The following is an 18,263-nucleotide window of genomic DNA, read 5'->3' on the forward strand; positions in this document are numbered from 1 at the left end:
GTGCAGGATGTAGCTGAGCCGTGCGCCAGGCGCAGGAGAAAGATGACAGACACAGTCGTGCAGTTCCTTTACCTGTACTTGGTAGGTGCTGTCCAGGACCCAGAGTACAGATGGAGAAGGAGTTGGTCAGCCTGGAAGCCAATTTGGATTTCTCTCTCTGCAGATAGGTAGTGTGGCCTCCATTCTAGTGCTTATCTGAGGTACTCGCAGTGCTGTGTTCACTGAAGTCCCCCTGTTGACTCTCTTTTGGTACTTTCTCGTATGGTTTGCAGCCGTAGCCTTTTCCTTCTGGCTCACACACGTCGATGCTGGGGCCTCTGAGCCTCAGTTGGGTACAGAGCATTTACAGCTGCTACTTCCTCCGGATTCTGCTGCAGGAACATCAGTGTCCCTACAAACTCGGAGACCGGAATCTGGACCATGCGCTCCAGCTGGGAGTGAGCCTTAACTCTGCTCATCCTCCATCTCCCCTTCTCACGTCCACACACTTCCCCTTCCCTGCACAAAATGGCCTAACTTACCTCCTCCCGACCACAGAGAGCAGCTCCTCAGCAGTCATGTTCAGAGGTCTCCCTGCTGGCGTGGAGTAGGAAATGTGTTGCGTGTTGGTTTAACTGCTAGAGAGATCCTGCGTTGCTCCCAAGCATGACATCACACTCCCTAGGAGGAAGGTAATGCCACTGTGGCGACCGTACTCCTGGGGACACCACAAGTGCACTGATGCCCAGCCACTGCTAGATGATTCTGCTGGTACATTAACCCAGACCACTACATTCCCCTCACACTCTACACAGCCAGAATCTGACCCAGAGGAAACTCAGGTTCCCCTTCCCGCATACTATACCATCTTACACGGTGACAAAGAGGAAGGTGCAGATGAAAGTGCAGGTTCCTTGAGCTGGTGGGGGGGCATACTCATGGGCGACGGCACTGGCATAGGGCCCATCATAGTACGCAAAAGTGTCTCTGCCTGTGGGAGGGCCCACCTCCCCCACCCCCACCCACCGTCAGACACACCGCCGTACTATTAGAGGGGCCCTGTGCCACTGCCGTCGCCAAAGAGTGGGCCCCCCCTGCTTGCTCAGGATCACAGCACTTGCAAAGTTGAAATACTTACCTCTCCCTGCTCCACCACCATGACGTCTTCCGCGTTTCCTGACAGTGATAGTCTGATCAGAGAGTGCAATGACATCACGTCTGTATGCCCTCTGCCTAAACAGCCAAGTGCAGTGAGATGGCCGATGGGGACGACGAGGAGTCCAGACTAGTACAGGGATTCCATAGCGAGGAGACTTATTTAATTGTTTTCAATGTTGGGACAGCAATTTTTGGGGAGCACTATACTCTGGAGAATGATATATGGGGCCCACCATACACTGGAGCATTCCAAAGGTGGACATCAGACACTGGAGCAGCATTTACAGGGCACATTATACACTAGAGCATTAGAAATGGGGCCCATTATGTATGGAGCATTATTTGGGCCCATAAAACAGTGGAGCTTCATCCATGGGGACCAACATATACTGTAGCTTTATGTGGAGCTCATCATATACTGTTTCAAACATTACATGGGACCAATGAATCTGTATGGAGAAATAATACTGAATGGAGTAATATACTGTCCGTTTTTGGAGCTATTAAAAATGGATATCAGTCATGAGATGTAAAAAGTGAAGTATTTTTCATTGTACTATGCCGCTATTTCTCTGCGGTATCTGAGGATCATGAGTTGTGGTATGTATTAAAGGGGTGCTCTTTGGCCCAGGGCACATGAAAACCCGGAGCAAGCCCTACGCCCCCCACAAATTTAGCCAAATAACCCCCATTTTTCAGTGCATAACTAGTATTATGAAGTAAATTAAGGTTGAAAAGCTTCAGTAATCAGAATTGAAGTTTTTGGCATTCAAAAGGGCACTGTAGGTGTGTTTCCTGTCCTCCACTCCCTGCCGACTTTGCTTCCCCTTTGACTTGCACTGGGTTTCGTGTTTCAGTCGGCCTTCGACTTTTCACGATAATCCGCCGATTTCGTTCGACCCGACTTTTGCGAAAGTCGGGTTTCATGAAACCCGACTCGACCAGAAAAAAGGCAAAGTCGCTCATCTCTAATAAGCAGTAAACATAAAAATTAAAAATCCCTACATTTTTGAGAAAGTAGTGGATTTTTACCCTCAAATAGGTTGAAATTGAAAAGTTGTTTGATTTCACAAGAACTTTGCATTTTACATATTTATGATGATGAGACAAACCCTTTAAATCTTGTGCATAATTAATTTTTCTCTCCATATATATGTGACATACAGCTCTCCAAATAAATTTGACATCTGCTAAAATGAGAATTCTGTTAACTGTCACCTTTTGAAGTTCAATATTATAGCTCATTATAGTGTTTAGCCAAATATTGTAGAACTAGCCATACTATACAGTACATAATTACTGTACACAATATAGCATGCTATACAATGGCACCATCCATTGTCAGAATATTTTACTGTGTATTGCCTAACTATTCTGTAACCCAAATATATACCACCATAATGTATTCATGTAAAACTAACATATGACCATAAAAGATTCATGGTAGTCACAAGCCTTAGATGCCAGGCTAAAGCCCTCTATAGAGCCCTCCAAGATACAGTGTGGCCAAATAAGATTCAAGGTACTCAATAGCCTTAGAAAGCTTTAGATACCAATAGCCCTCAGCAGCACCTTGCAACATACAGCATGCCCTAATAAGATTCAAGAAAGGCAAACCCTTAGCTGCCAGACTGAACCTCTCCACAGCACCCTGCAACATACAATATGACCAAATACGATTCATGGTAGTCAATAGTATAACATGCCAGACTGAAGCCCTCCACGGCATCGGGGAACTTACAACATGACCAAATAAGATTCATGGTAGTCAATAGTATAACATGCCAGACTGAAGCCCTCCACAGCATCGGGGAACTTACAACATGACCAAATAAGATTCATGGTAGTCAATAGTATAACATGCCAGACTGAAGCCCTCCACAGCACCGGGGAACTTACAACATGACCAAATAAGATTCATGGTAGTCAAAAGCCATAGATGCCAGACTGAGCCTCTCCACAGCACCCTGCAATATAAAACATGACCAAATAAAATTCATGTTATTCAAAAACGTTAGATGCCAGACTGAAGACCTCCACAGCACCCTGCAAACAATAGTTTTACATAGCGTTAGCTGCCAAAATGAAGCTCTCCACAGCACCCCAAACATACAACATTACCAAATAAGATTCATGGTAGTCAATAGCCATAGATGCTAGAATGTTGCTCACAACAGCACCCTGCAATACACAACATGGGCAAATAAAATTTATGGTACTCAATAACTTTACATAGCTTTAGATGCCAAACTGAAGCTCTTCACAGCACCCTGCAACTTACAATATGACCAAATAAGATTTATTGTATACAAAAACGATAGATGTCAGACTGAACCTCTCACAGCACCCCCAAAATACAACATGACCAAATAAGATTCATGGTATTCAAAAACGTTAGATGCCAGACTGAAGACCTCCACAGCACCCTGCAACTTACAACATGATCAAATAAAATTCACGGTAGTCAATAACCTTAGATGCCAGACTGAAGCTCTCCATAATGCCCGCAACATACAACATGGCCAAATAAGATTCATGGAAGCCAATATCGTTAGATGTCAGACTGAAACCCTCCATAGCGCCTCCTAACATACAACATGGCAAAAGAAAATTTATGGTAGTGCCTAGTGCAAACCCATGGTTTTCATACTCCTGAGAAAATCCCTGTTAAAATTATGATCATATTGCAGTTTTTAAAATAAAAAATTAAAAAATATCACATTGCCCTTCCTAACTTGGAATTTCAAGCAACACGGCTACATTTTAAATATAAAAGCTAATATATACATATGTATAAATATATATCATATGCTATATCTGACTTATAAGAGGATCATATTGTGTTTTTTTTATATTCCCTCCTTTCATCTTTTTTTCTATAACTGCTTTTCTAACGAGGTGAATGCTTACTTTCCCATTGAACATGTCTGTATAAAAGGTCACGCTTTTATCGGTGGTCCATACTAATATACTGACGTCTGACTCAGTCATGACTCGCAGCAGACATTTGTTACATGATGTCCATTTCCGTTAGAGTTTAGTGAAATTCATAATTCAACAATATGAACACCAGAAACCTGTTATTAAAAATCCTCCGCTAAGGTACCCTCTCTCTGAAGTTCTTTGATCCTAGAACTTGACAAACTTGACATTTGAACAAAAAATATTGCTACAGCAAAGTTTTCAGATCTGTTCGCTGTCTGCTACGATGAGATATTACCATTCTGAGCAGTTATAGTATTTGACTTTATCTACAAGGTAAAATGTATGTGTAGCTCCAGGATACTGAAGGTCATATCAATGTTCTCCATCAACATAAGGTGTCAGCACCACTAGATACTTAGCATGGAAACCTGTTAATGTAGATTAATTCTAATGTCCTCTGTTTACGGATCGTCTCTGGCTTTTGTTTCAGTCCTTGTTGAGTCTCATTTTAACAATAATAGGATGGTGCAGAAGCCTGAGGGAAACTGAGCTCAATAAGTACCTATTTCAGTGAAAATTACTATGTTGCAGAATAAAGTGACATTTGATATATAACCAAGGAAGATCCAGTGTCTTCAAAAGCAATCATAAGGGGCATTATCTGTCCAATCTAGAGTAAAAACAAGAGTTCAAATACTTCACAGGAGGGGTAATATCAGATTAACCCCTATGTTCTAATCGCTCCAAAATAGTCAAGGCATAGTTTACTCGATAGGACTTCTTCATGAGCTCCTCACTTACTGTACACAAGTATTTTGGACCAATAGAATACAAAACTTTATGCGCACAATCTTGATTTCTTTATTTCTTTATATTTTGATTCATTGTCAAATAATTAGGTAAATAATTAAAATGTTACAATGCATCATATATACATATATATGCTAACAAAATGGATTTCATGCTGTATCCAATTGACATATGTATATCCAAGTGCATATGGTCATTGTAAGATGGCGAACATTTTTGTTTTCAGGTTTTCCATAAGAATGTGCACACAAAAAATAAGGCATTTTCTATTGGGATGGCATGCTGTATTGGGCAACATATTTTTCTACACCTGCACAATAATGAGAGCTTATGGATCTCTAGTAAGAGACACAGGTCCTTCTTTACTGGATGTAATTATCTTTAGAACACCAGCAGAAGAGACATCACACATACTTATTGCCAAATGTAGAGCGCTAAGATTAGCAGGACCCTAGTCCAGCAGCATAGTCAGTAGTCCATGGCTTCCATATCAAAGTACTACATGCTTCCTACTACCTGTTGCACCCCCTGCACCTTTTCTGATTAGTAGGCCCTGTGACATCATTACCTTGAGGAACCATTGAAGAATAACATCTCAGGAGATTACTGATCAGCAGATACATGGTGCATTAATTCCCAGTAATAACTGCTGCGAATGTGTAAAGTGGCAGAGAACAGTAGCCATTACCGAGCTGCTGTTTCGCTATGTTCTGGCCCTTTACAGGAAAACCAAATCCCAGTCCTAGTGTGCTGTAAGGTTTGGGGTGCATCACAGTCATTTGTAGGCCGTAGGCCTCCACTATCTCCAGGCCTCAATTTTCATAAGCCGCTGCACGAAACTCATGTGACACGAAGTTCATTTCAACAAACAGAAGTTTTCTGGACAGTTAAAGTTCATCAGCTTGTAACATGTAGGATAGCGCACAACACTTCTTGCTCCTTATTATTTCCTTAGCAAAATATATCTTCAGTCCTACCTTCTATTCCTCCCGGACTATCCCTATGCCCACTTGTAGGGTTCAGCAGGTTCGCAGGAGGCAGTGACGAGACATGACACTGAGTGTGGTTTGTGGAATAAACTGTTATAAACTGTAGCCGCTGGGGCTATATTGAGCAAACCAAAAGTGTTAACAACAAACTTGTCCACGCAGGAACTCAACACTTCCTTATTGTAATGCGATTAACCCAGTTTGCCCAGGTGCTATAGGCCACGTATGACCAAACTATGGGTCCTTATGTCCTATATTAAACTTATCCTTCCAGGGGGTCTGTTTAGGATCACAAGCGTGGCCGCGTAGGGGGCGCTGATGCGGCTGCCTTGACGCTTCTATATTCCGGGACAGAACTGGGCTCGACAGGCCCTGAAGAGGCGATACCGGTGGGGCACAACAGGCCCTGAAGAAAGAATGCCGGTGGGGCACAACAGGCCCTGATGGAATGGTGCCGGTGGGGCGCAACAGGCCCCGAAGAGACGATGCCGGTGGGGCGCGACAGGCACTGAAGAAACGATGCCGGTGGGGCACAACAGGCCCTGAAGAAATTATGCCGGTGGGGCACACCAGGCCCTGAAGAAACTGGGCCGGTGGGGCGCAACAGGCCCTGAAGAGACGATGACGATGGGGCGCAACAGGCCCAGGAGAAATTATGCCGGTGGGGCGCAACAGGCCCTGAAGAAACGATGCCGGTGGGGCACAACAGGCCCTGAAGAAACGATGCCGGTGGGGCGCAACAGGCTTCTCCTTGCGGCTCTCATCCCACTGCGGAGTTATGACGCAGCCTCTAAATATAACCGTTCACCGACCTCTGCTTGCGGCCCCTTAGCAAACCGGACGGGGGCCTCTCCCGCCACCTGTAGCGAGGTGGTGCCTCCTGGGCCTGGTGATGACAGGGCCGCAGCTGAGGGAGAAGGCAGGGGGGCAGTGTCCTGACCACTGTAAAGGAATCGTCTGTCGTCGCAGCGGTCAGTGGAGGTCATGGACTTGTCACAACAGGGCGGGAAACAGCGGGGGTGGCTGTATGCGACCGTATGAGGGGAGCGGCCGCCGGTGGCCGGCTCTCAAGTCTCACGTGTCAGTGAGTCCGCAGCTTTCCTTTCACAGGCCTCGGTCGGCCCCGGACAACACACTGTCCGCTCCCTCGGTTCTCTCTGTCTCACACGGCTCCCTGTCTGTTGTCCGGCTCTCTGTCAACTGCCACTTCAGCACGCCCCCTGCACTCTTTAAACTTGCCCCGCCCCCTGTTTCCCTGACAACTTCAGTCAAGTCTTTCCTTTTACTGTCCTCCCAGTATCGTTCCCTCAGGAACCCTGATGGCGGTCCCCTGGGTACCTGCCCATTCACTGTCTGGGAGTCCTCCTCCCCCCCACTCCTCCACCCTGTAAGCTCGCCAGTCCTCGGGCGAGGGCCTTAGTCTATTGAGCTCGGTCTATAGGGGTTTCAATGTTCGTTGCCATATGAATTGATCTTGCTCATATCGTTCGGGGGGGTTTGCCAGCTGTTGACCGCTCGGAGCATCTAATTTCAACTTGGGTAGAGTCATCTGGGGTGGTGGACATCGGTGGGCTGGTTGGTGCGGGCGGGCTAATTGTGTCAGATGATTCATTACTGCGTGGAGGGCCTCCGGGTCCTGGGATACAATCTTCGTCGTCGTCCGGGTCCCAACATATGGAAGACGTTTCGGATGTCGATGGGGTAGGCTCCGGTTGCTTCGGGTCAGAGGAAGTACATGGGCGTAACATAGTACGATGCACAACACGAGTGGGCAGTGTTTCATCCTCCTCAGGTCATATTTCGTACACCGGTGGATGGATACGGCGTAAGACCCGATAAGGACTTTCTTCCCAACACGGCTCCAGTTTGCTTTGGGGGCATTGATCTAGCACAAGCACCTGATCCTTGCTTTGGAGGTGAGGAGGCAGGGTTGTATTTTTGCCTGGTTGCTCCCAGTCTCGGAGCTTGGTGTGTACAATTCGGTGAAGCGTTTGCAGCCGATGATGATGATTTCGGACCTAAGACGACATTCCAGTCCAGGGCTGAGGTCCTTCGGGGTCTAACTCCACCTCAGTGATCCCTTTACCTTCTCACCCAAACAACAGGGAATAGGGGGTATAGCCAGTCACTCGATGTACCCTATTGTTATAGACCCAAACTAATTTGGAAACATATTCGGGCCAACGGGCCTTTTTGTTACTCTCCAGAGTGCGCAACATCTGAATCAATGTCCGATTAAATCGTTCACAAGCCCCATTCTCTTGCGGGTGATACGGTGTGGTCCGGGATTTGTCAATTCCATAGAGGTGATGTAGTTCTCCATGACTTTTCCCAAAAAACATGCTCCCTGATCAGAATGTATTCATTGAGGACAGCCGTATACTTGTATAAAGTTTCTACAAATTGCGGAGGCAGCCGACTCCGCTGTCTGGTCTCGAGTAGGGGTGACCACAGCGAACTTAGTGAAATGATCTACCATAACGAGACAGTGTTCGTATTCCTGAAATGCGGGCCCAATGGTCAAATAATCCACCGTCAGGAGCTCAAGGGGTGCTGAGGTCACAATAGTCTGTGTTGCGGCTCGCTGAGCAGGTGGTTTGGCTAATTCACACAACCGGCAGGTCCGGCAAATTTCGTCCACAATAGCCGGCAAGCGCGGGTGGTAAGATTTTTGTTGCAGCCATTGCAAAGTTTTTTTGTTCCGAAATGGGCCCCTTTTTCGTGAGCCTCCCGAGCCAATACGTGAAGTTGGGCTCCTGGCGTAACCTGCCAAACCATCATCGAGGTTGTTTGTGATGTTATTTTACGATACGATAATCCCTTTCAGATAACCAACCTCTCCCATTTTCGCAGCATAACCAACAGGTCTTGAGGCAAATTTTGCCGTTGAGAGTCAGTGGGTAATTGCCCAGCGGCAACCCATGTCCTGAGAAGGCCAACCTCTTTGTCTTCTTGTTTCTGCTGTATCCACTTATCCCGGGATTGTTCCAGTATGCCCCTTGGGGTCTCAGATGAAGATATCATTTTATTGCCATTTGTGAGCACGGTAGAATGGAATTTCCTCCCCTTCCAATTCTTCGTCTCGATTCTGCCCTGGAGTTGTATGTCGAATCCTGGAGAGGGCGTTTGCATGGACATTCTCGGCCCCTCTTTTGTAGATAATCTTATAGTTGTACTTCGCCATCCGGGCCACCCGTCGTTGTTCCAGAGCCCCCAATTTGGCATTTTCCAGTTCGCACTACCACCTCGGAGCCCGCTAGGTACTCTGCGAATCTCTCCGTCATAGCCCACACCACTGCGAGGAGCTCGAGCTTAAAAGAGCTGTAATTGTCAGGGTTACGCTCGGAGTCATGGAGTGAGCGACTTCCATATGCGATCACCCTCTCCTGGTCATCCTGAACCTGTAACAACACAGCCCCCAGCCCGTGAAGACTCCCGTCAGTGTGCAAGATGAACGGTTGAGAGAAATCCGCATAAGCCAACACTGGGGCATCCAAGAGTGCAGCCTTGAGGTCTCGGAAGGCCTCTTCCTCAGGGTGTTGCCACTGGATTTTTCACCCATTGGCCCCAGCGGGAGCCCCCTTCAGTAGGTCATGCAGGGCTCGAGCTCGACATGCAAAATTCTTTACGAAGCGACGGTAATACCCGGCTAACCCCAGAAAAGCCCGCACATCTTTCACCGTCTCGGGGGTAGGCCATTCCTGGATAGCAGCAACCTTCTCCCGGGATGGCCTCACACCCTCTGCCGAAACGACATGACCCAGATACTCAATCTGAGAGCGAAATAGGTGGCATTTCTGAGGCTTCATCTTCAACCCGTACTTTAGCAACCGGCTGATTACCTGTCCCAACTGCTTCAGGTGGTGCTCGACGGTGGCGGCATAGACAATGATGTTGTCCAGGTAGATCAACGAGGCCTCAAAATTGAGATCTCCCAGACATCCCATCAATCGCTGAAAGGTCCCGGGGGCATTGGCCAGCCCAAACGGCATCCGATTGAACTCAAACAGTCCCATGGGCAATATGAACGCTGTCTTGGCCCTACCTTCTTCTGACATGGGCACCTGCCAGTACCCACTGGCCAAGTCCAGGGTCAAAAAATATGTTGCCTTCCCCAAGGCGGACAGGGATTCTTCTATGCGGGGCAGCGGGTATGAGTCCTTAATAGTGGAAGCATTCAGTTTACGATAATCCACACAGAATCGTAGTGTACCACCTTTCTTCCGGACCATCACAATTGGGGCCGCCCAGGAGCTTTGACTTTCCCGTATCACCCCTTTTCGCAGCATTTGGGCTAGCAAAGTTTTCACCTCTTGATAGAGCTCTGGCGGAATCTATCGATATCGTTCCCGGATAGGGGCCGCTCCTGCTGTGGGGATTTCATGAGTGATGGCGGTGGTACACCCAAAATTGTCCTCATGACTAGCAAATACCTCATGGTACTGTCCCAGCAATGTTTTTATCTGTGAGAGTTGGGCCGCAGTTAATCCAGAAAGCTCGGCCCGCATCTGCTCCAAAATATTTTGGCCCTTCTCTTGTGCCGAGACTTAGTGGGCCTGTAAGGTTCATATTGTTACTTCCCAAGGATCCTCGGGGTGTACTCGTAATTGAACCACCGAAGCTGGCAGCACTTCTTCTAAAGGCCTTACTAGTTTGGCCAGTACAGTCCGTGCTTTCAGAATGGTGTCTCGGTCTTCAAGGTTAACGCAGCTTACCAGGACGGCTCCTTTTTGCATGGTAGCCAGGGAACGGGCCACCAGTATGCCAGGAGGTAAGCGATCCGAGTGACACGGCTCCACCTGCACCTCCACGCCCTCCAAGGGTATCGGGGCTCGAATGGCCAGGGCCACCACAGTCTAGCCAGGAGGTAACACAAGCAGGGGAGTCGCTGGGGTGATGGCTTTACTCAGAGCCTCGCCTTCCTGGCGATCCTGAGGTACCCGTGCTCCCCGCACCAGCTGCTGGAATACCTGTCCCTGGGCTGTGCGAGAACCCCACTGCTTCAGTATCCTCTGTGTAGGGTCATTGAGCAGTAGGTTGCCAAACTCTCAAAGCACATTCATGTCTAGGGTTATAGGGTGTTGCTTATCAGCTTCTCCTTGAGTCAGTACCACCCCTCTGCCACCAAGGGATTTACTGCACAGCGTCACTTGCACCCACACCACCCCGGCAACTGGGACTGGCAGTTGGTTGGCAGCTACTAGTTTGATCACGGGCCCCCACTGAGGCCTTGCTGCTTCCGAGAAGTTCTGTTGAAAGTACATTGCGAGCATAGTGGTTACTTGTGACCCCGTGTCCACCAGGCACCGGACGGCCCGGCCCTCCACTTCTGCCCAAACCACCGAAAATTTTGCTACCAAATCTTCAGGACTTCCACCACCCCTATTTGTGGTTTTCTGCTCCGAGCGGCGTCCCCCCAGCCCAGAGCCCTTTAGTTTAATGGCCGCCGGGGTGGGTATCTCCCACGCCGCGGACACTCTCGGGCAATGTGGCCTGGTTCTCCACACTCAAAACACCGGGCCTGTGTAGGCTGACCACCCCGCGGGGAGCGTGATCCCCAAGAGCCGGAGTTAAAGCTTGGTCATCCAGTCCTGGTCCCGGTTCTTTGCTTTACTTCGGCCAACTCGCCCTTAATACTTTTCAGCTCTTGCTTCATCTCTTCCACCCACTGAGGCTCCTCGACTACACTCGCGGAGGCCTCCACACCTCGGACTTTCCCCACAGGGACCGCCATCCCCTGCTTCTGCTCTCGAGCACATGCCTGACTCCCCACCTCTAAAAAATCTATTCGGGGATTCATTCTGATCTGTTCCCGCAGTGCCTGTTTGACTAAGGGATCTCGCAAACCAGTCACCAGTAGGTCACGTAGGGTAATGTCAACAGGTCCTGCCCCTACCCCGACCTTTCTTTCTATAGCCGCATGCAATTCTTGAAGGACATTCATATACTCTATGATCGTCTCCCCCCTCTATTTGCATCCGACTTAACAAACAGGTTCTTAACTCTCCCACATTAGTAGGGTCCCCATGGGTCTGTTCTACTATCTGTAACACTTTTTCAAAAGTGTTGCGGTGCCCCGGAGGTTTCAACATCACTGACCTCCGCGCCTCCCCGTCCAGTGCCATGAGTACCACCTCGGCCTCCAGATCAGGGGTCATTGGGTGCATCCGAAAGAGCCCCTGCATCCGCTCTATCCAGCTCCATAACATAGTATTGGAGCCAGAAAATCTAGGCAGGTTGTTCATCATTTGTAGAGTTTACAGCTCTACCCTGATCTGGGGCACCACTGTCTGTGCTCGGAGACTGCATCCTGCCGACTACGCCAAGTGTAGGGTTCAGCAGGTTCGCAGGATGCAGTGACGAGACACGACATTGAGTGTGGCTTGTGGAATAAACTTTTATAAACTGTAGCCGCTGGGGCTATATTGAGCAAACCAAAAGTGTTAACAACAAACTAGTCCACGCAGGGACTCCACAATCCTAACAACACTTCCTTATTGTAATGCGATTAACCCGGTTTGCCCGGGTGCTATAGGCCACGTATGACCAAACTACGGGTCCTTATCTCCTATATTAAACTTATCCTTCCAGGGGGTCTGTTTAGGATAACAATCGTGGCCGCGTAGGGGGTCGCTGATGCGGCTGCCTTGACGCCTCGATATTCCGGGACAGAACTGGGCTTGACAGTCCCTGAAGAGACGATACCTGTGGGGTGCAACAGGCCCTGAAGAAACAATGCCGGTGGGGCGCAACAGGCCCTGAAGGAATGGTGCCGGTGGGGTGCAACAGGCCCCGAAGAGAGGATGTCGGTGGGGTGCAACAGGCCCTGAAGAAATGATGCCGGTGGGGCACAACAGGCCCTGAAGAAACGATGCCGGTGGGGCACACCAGGCCCTGAAGAAACTGGGCCGGTGGGGCGCAACAGGCCCTGAAGAGACGATGCCGGTGGGACGCAACAGGCCCTGAAGAAACGATGCCGGTGGGGCGCAACAGGCCCTGAAGAAACGATGCCGGTGGGGCACAACAGGCCCTGAAGAAACGATGCCGGTGGGGCGCAACAAGCATCTCCTGGCGTCTCTCATCCCACTGCGGAGTTATGACGCAGTCTCTAAATATAACCGTTCACCGACCTTTGCTTGGGGCCCCTTAGCAAACCGGACGGGGGCCTCTCCCGCCGCCTGTAGCGAGGTGGTGCCTCCTGGGCCCGGTGATGACAGGGCCGCAGCTGAGGGAGAATGCAGGGGGACAGTGTCCTGACCGCTGTAAAGGAATCGTCTGTCGTCGCAGCGGTCAGTGGAGGTCGTGGACTTGTCACAACAGGGCGGGAAACAGAGGGGGTGGCTGTATGCGACCGTATGAGGGGAGTAGCCGCCAGTGGCCGACTCTCAAGTCTCATTTGTCGTGAGTCCGCAGCTTTCCTTTCACAGGCCCCTGTCGGTCTCTCCACAACACACCGTCCGCTCCCTCGGTTCTCCCTGTCTCACACGGCTCTCTGTCAACTGCCACTTCAGCGCGCCCCCTGCTCCCTTTAAACTTGCCCCGCCCCCTGTTTCCCTGACAAGTTCAGTCAAGTCTTTCCTTTTACTGTCCTCCCAGTATCGTTCCCTCAGGAACCCTGATGGCGGTCCCCTGGGTACCTGCCCATTCACTGTTTGGGAGTCCTCCTCCCCACACACTGGCTCTGTCAGCCTCAGAGATTTCCTATCCAGTTCCACAGTGCACCAGGGATCCAACACCTTCCTTTCACATGGTACCGTGTCCCTCTTCCCCGGTGCACCAGAGGATATGGGGCACCCTTTAGTCCTTATGCTGGGCTTTGAGCTCTTGACGTTGATGCATTGTCCATTCGGGATTCTAGTACAGCCTCCCTCTGCCTCACAGTAGGTATATGCTGGATCTAGCAGCCTACTGCACTTGTTTGAACTTGACATTGTACTGTTCTTCCCTATCTCAATTACTACCAGGAAGTACCTGCTTTTTACTAGCACTATCCCCTTTAGCCCTTATCCTGGGCCTTGAGCTCTTGTCGTTGCCGGAATGTCCGTACGAGATACTAGTACAGCCTCCCACTGTCTCAAACTGTAGGTATATGCTAGCCCTAGCAGTCTACTGCACTTGAACTTGACCCTGTACTGTATTTCCCTATCTCAATTACTACAGGAACTGCCTGCTTTTTACTAGCAGTATCCCCCTCCCATTGTGGGCTAGCCCCCAAACATTTACTGTATCTTATCCTTTACCTTCATCTACAGTTACCATCCTATAACAGTCTGTACTAAGCATATTGTCCATATCCTTAAACTATATATATATTATGCATATTATACTTTATAATGCTATATTAGCAGTACTTATCACATTATACACTAGGTGCACAGAAATGCATGACACAATTCACAATATTCACATGATTGGTGTCCTCAGGGGTAGGAACACAGTAGCACAGTCCACCACTCTTACAAATGAACTTGCTATGACTCTCCTGAGCTGAACTGCATAGTTTAATTTGCATTTATGAGGCAGTTATCCCAAGCTAGAAGACTTGGCAGTCGGGTTGTCTTTTCTTATCTGAGAATGGTTTATGTTTTACAAATGTATAAAACCAGCCTAGTTATACATTTGATCAATATATCACAGTAACATAGTTTTGAAGGCTGAAGGAAGACCTTATGTCCATCTAATTCAACCTATTTTTAGTGCAGCTGTTCTGCATTGTTGATCCTGGGGAAGGCAAAAAACCCACAGTGTAGAAGCCAATTTTCTCCATAGGGAAAAAAATTCCTTCCCCTAAGCTGGGTCAACCATCTACCTGTAATATTATGTTATTCGTAACCTTCTATACTGTTACTCACAAGAAAAGCATCCATTCCTTTCTTAAATTCATTCAGTGAGTTGGCCATCACCACTTCCTCAGGAAGAGAATTCCAGAGCCTCACTGCTCTTACCATGAAGAACCCTCTTCTATGCTGGTGCAGAAATTTTCTTTCCTCCAAACGAAGAGAATTCCCCCTTGTTCTTGTCACAGTCCTTGGTACAAACAGTTCATTGGAGAGATCTCTGTATTGCTCTCTGATATACTTGTACATATATATTAGGTCTCCCCTAAGTCTTCTCTTTTCTAGAGTAAATAGACCTAATTTTGATAACCTTTCTGGGTATTGAAGTGAATCAACTCCATTTATCATTTTAGTAGCCCGCCTTTGAACCCTTTCAAGTTCAGTAATGTCTTTCTTGAGCACCGGCGTCCAAAATTGCACACAATACTCCAAGTGTGGTCTGACGAGTGACTTGTACAGAGGGAGAATTATGTTTTAATCTCGTGCCCCCAGACCTTTTCTAATGCATCCCATGACCCTATTTGCTTTGGTGGCAGCTGCCTGACACTGGGCACTCCAACTTAGCTTCTTATTGACTAAGATGCCTAAGTATTTTTCCATGTCTGATTTCCCCAGCAGTTTCCCATTTAGTAAGTAATTGTAGCATCTGTTTCTTCTTCCCATGTGCATAACCTTACACTTATCTGTGTTAAACCTCATTTGCTATGTTTCAGCCCAATTCTCCAATTTACTCAAATCTGACTGTAGTTGTATCCTTGCCAGAATGAAATGAAAAGTATAACCTATAGCATATGTTTTTCTTTCAGAGGGTATCAATGGCAGGCAGATATTCATGCTTACCGATACATATGTCTGGGTACACTGCATGCTCCAGCAAAATATCCAAACACTAGAAATGGGGGAATTTATTCCAGTGGAATTTAATTCTTCTCTAATTATACAACAATCCACATTCTAGAGAATACACTTTTTTTCGTAATTCGCTTTGTGTGAATTCAGGAAAATGATGGCCAGCTTCCGTCACCATTTTCCTGAACAGTAGAGGTCTGGCAAAGGGTTAGAAAAAATGCTCATCTCACACTCACAGCTTACCTCTTTGGGAGCCTTCACTGGTTCTTGCCAACAGACTGATCCTCTGTGGCTCCATCGCATCACAACTCCAGGCCGATTTATAAAGTATTTCCAGCCAGAAGCTCCAGCCTTGAGTGAGCATCTGGCTGGAGATAAGACATGACCAAGGAGCCAATGATTGGACTGGAAGCATCGGTGACAATCAGAGAAGTGAGGATTGACTAGGTTTTTGTTTTGCATTTTCAATTTTTTACATTTTACATTTAATATGCTCTGGTGTCTACCCAGGCCCCAGAGCATGATAAGGGATATTCAATTTGTAGACAAAAACTTCTCATAAATTCAAATTTCTCAATAAAATCCATGTGAACAGGCAAATTTGGATTTTGCTTGAGCTGCTCACCTCTACTGAACACAGTATCATACAAGTAGATGTAAAACTAATAATATCCTCCAATGTTAAATGTATGTGTAATATGTGGATCTTTATGGATAATGGATGCAGTCATTCTCATGAGTACACAACTGCTTTGTATGGAAGAACTGTTTGTGTTTTCAACTGAGGTTCCTGCATTAAGATATAATCATCTATCTTGCAGCGCAGCCCTTTATGACACAAAGGGTTTTAAAACAGATGGGTCTCAGGAGTTTAACCAGAAAAGAAAAATCGTATTGTTCGTTCTGCTACATCTGGGTAAATGTCGAATTATTTCCTCTTGTGCACCTGTGTCTTTCTTTCCTCCGACGTCCTACCCCTCCTACCCAACTCCTATACCCAGGAGCAAATGTAACACAAACATCACGAAGCAAAATCGTCCAAGCTATGTTGCTTAGTGGAGCCTTTTGTCCAGTTCACTGAACATTAGGAAAGACCCCGTGGGCAAAGCAAACTCACAACAAAGAGGCTAAAAGGGCACTTATAAAAAGTCGACCAGATAGCCTGTTTGTTTTATTCATTTGGCATCTGCAGTGGATTTTGTTTTTCTCAGCTGTGTGGGCTCTTAGGAGAAAAATAGGGATCTTGAAGCATCCAAGCATCTGACTCAAGTGGGTTTTCAAGTGGAGCTGTGATAGTTAATAGGAGTGGGGGACGTGGGCACACTAAAATAAGAAATAGATGTAGAATGGGGAAAATAAATTAAAGTGGATGGTACAAATGGAGATTGCAAGAGTTTACTGGGAAGTGGACAAAAATAAAAAAGATTGCAAAAGGGAAGATAAATTTGATGAGAAAATAAAGAAAAGAACAAGAGCCTAAAGTGCATGCAGGTTAAGTTGTGGAATACTAAATGATTAGAAGACTAGAAATGTTCTGGGTACATTGAGTTTGCGTGATGAAATACAATGGAGTAAAATTAAATTCAGACAGTATTCTTTATGGGGTTCTGCCTGCATTAAACACAACACACGGTAATCATTTTGTGGTTTTCAGAGTTTCTTTGTTAGTTGCTCAGTTCAGGGTCTGAAAATTCATGAATCCAAAACTTTGAATAAAAAAAAATTCAGAACATTGAACACGAACAATGCTTAAAGATAATATAAATAGTATAAAAGAGTATATAGATGCCGTAAAAGAATGGGAGCTGAAGGATACAAGATGACTGAAAACAATGACACCTAAAGAATAAGTTGTGAGTGATGTAAGACTCTTCAAAGATTAAGAAAAATACAATTAACAAAGGAAGATGACATTGCTACATTGCATAATATTTTTTAGAAAGGTTTATTGTTGAGCAGAAGGGGGTTTTGGTGTTTGATATTGTATGTACTCTGAAAGTCCCCAAAGACTGGAAAATAATTCAGAAGATACTTTAAGAAACTATACTTTTTATAAATAATGTGCATATTGTTTGTATATCCTCAGAACATAACTATGTTTGGAAAAGACAACCAAATCAGATTGGCAGCATACATACAAAGAAGACGTTCTACTCTGGTCCAATTTGCTGACAGAACTGGATCTGCAAACGAGGTGGACCAGTTGCTAGTGGATGATCGAGAAACCTCCATCCAATTTAGGAAAAAAAAAAAAAGGTTGACAAATGAATAAAATAGAGCACGCCAAACGCAAAAATGAAAAAAAGACCACCACATGGATAAAAAGTGGTCCACTTCTACAATGAGCAGAGCTCTTTTCGCAAGATCCCTTGATGAAGATTGTGGGTTTGTGTATTATTGATTAAATATCAAGGATACCACATTTATACAGTATGCTGTTTGTCTTTTTGGTGGTGGTGATTTGTCAGGGCTTTTGTGTGGTGTGTTCTGAAGGAGCTGAGCAGCCAATGTAATCTGGGAGAATTTATATGGCGAGTGAGGCATCGCACCCAATGACGTGAACTTTCTAGTAATTCATACGCATTTCCCATACATGCTTGAAAAAGTGAATCATTGGAAGTGAATCATTGCATGGGTTAATAAAAGGTTCATTTTACTAAATGTGCTGTTTCTCTCTCCATGTTTGTTGATTTTTGGTGACTTTTGGATCAATTCC

The 18,263-nt window shown here is 46.6% G+C and overlaps 1 long non-coding RNA gene across 1 annotated transcript in view; it reads left to right on the forward strand.

Moving 5' to 3' along the window:
* Nucleotides 1–17,969, forward strand: part of LOC141083996 (uncharacterized) — a 33,998-nt gene extending 16,029 nt beyond the window's left edge. Inside the window, exon 2 of the long non-coding RNA XR_012230898.1 lies at nt 17,634–17,969. This is a non-coding gene — a long non-coding RNA (uncharacterized lncRNA). The remainder of the gene's footprint in view (nt 1–17,633) is intronic.
* The last annotated feature ends 294 nt before the right edge of the window (nt 17,970–18,263 follow it).

The sequence above is a fragment of the Dendrobates tinctorius genome, unplaced genomic scaffold, assembly GCF_039654945.1.
Source record: "Dendrobates tinctorius isolate UK_male_01 unplaced genomic scaffold, ASM3965494v1 ptg000022l, whole genome shotgun sequence".
Lineage (NCBI taxonomy): Eukaryota > Metazoa > Chordata > Amphibia > Anura > Dendrobatidae > Dendrobates > Dendrobates tinctorius.